Consider the following 1,692-nt stretch of genomic DNA (forward strand, 5'->3'; position numbering starts at 1 on the left):
TTTTGGCAAACTATTTTGGCCCGAATTTTTTAAAGTTTTATCAGTGTACTAACCTCAGTAGGAGTGCAGTTCTGCTATACAACGCTCTCTGCAAGGATTGGAAGACTAATAAATCTGATCACTTATAGTTTTCAACATTAATTGAAAAGTTTGAGATTTTGGGTCATAATCAATACCTGATTCTCTCGAATGATATCACTGATAATGTAATATAAATTTGCGAACAGAGTATGTGCTTAGGATTACTTTGATCTATATTTAAGTTCCGTTGGAGCAATACTTTTTTACCTATCTTACCTCAAACCAATTTCCACATTTTTTATTCCAGCAATATATGTTGCTAGAGGGCAGTAACCCTAAACGGTCAAAAAGTGGCCATTTGCTTTGCTTCGCACAATTCTAATGGTAGGCTTTCTCTGAAAAAATATGGATGGATGCTTCATTTAAACATCAAGTAATTCGAAACGGCTACTTTTTAACAAATTATCACTGCCATATACAATTTAAAAAAAAACTTAATGTTAATGTTATGCAAAACGTAAGATTTTAATTTCTGCGTCATTTTTGTGTTAGATTGAACGCAACCTGTTATTTAAAAGCGATTGTTTTGGGATGCGAACCCTATTTGTAATTCAAAAAGTATGGAGTCAGTGAAATAGCTTGTTTCGATTTCAAAATTAAAAATAGTATAGACCATATTAAACACCAATCCTGAAGTCCCTGGAGGCTTTTTTATCACCTTTTAGGGTTTTTGCTAAACTAGCCAGGGGGGATGTTTGATAAGGATGGTAAAACAACCGAGGCTTTTCAATTGAGTTGATGCTTAAAACAATGTTACATAAAACATGTGTAGGTCGGAAACGCTAATTTTTCTATCGTTTTTTATGTAACAATTCGTCTCAATTCTTTACTACTAAGTCTAGGCTGCTCAAAGTAAAATAACCAGCTTGCGTTAGACTATTGCTGGCCATGAATCAAGAAAATTCCCAGAAGCGGTATTTAACATCAATTTTTGCGATTCCGTCAAATGTTTTTCAAAAAGTCAATCGTATTTAACAAATGCAATAAGACCTTCTGGGTCAATTAGCTGTTCAATGTTACCCACACTGTTTTGGCAGTGCCTTCTGTCCAACAGGATTGTACGGCACCTGGTCTTTTTTGTTTGGGTTTTTTTAAATGACGATTTTTGGTTAAATGTCCATCCCTTTGTGCTTTTACAGGCACCTTTTCCCATGTGCTGTCTTTTAATCGTGCTTTGTTTATGTGATGATTTATAATATTCCTGGCCTATCCGGGATTTTAGATTTTAGCTATATATATCATGTCTTGGAAAAAAGAGCCTGCACTTTGCAAGAAAAACAGTCAAAACTGTTTTCCCTTGTAGTTTATGAAGCTCATGATGACTCACGAAAAACCAAGACTCTTTAAATGCCTCATTTCTGTTGTTTTGGAGAAGTAGTAACCATAGAACTTCCATATTATGTAGAAGTCGTAGTCATAAAACTTTCATTTATGGAGAAGTTGTAGTCATAGAACTTCCATTTATGAAAAAGTTTTAGTCATAAAACGTTCATTTATGACAAAGTCGTAGTCCTACCAATTTCTTACTACTTTATGAATGTATGAAGTCGATGCTCCATGATATGAAAGTTCTATGACTAAAAAATTTTGTCAACCCCGGATCAAATTTGT

Source organism: Convolutriloba macropyga, unplaced genomic scaffold, assembly GCF_964194025.1.
Source record: "Convolutriloba macropyga unplaced genomic scaffold, txConMacr16.3 SCAFFOLD_904, whole genome shotgun sequence".
Taxonomy (NCBI): domain Eukaryota; kingdom Metazoa; phylum Xenacoelomorpha; order Acoela; family Convolutidae; genus Convolutriloba; species Convolutriloba macropyga.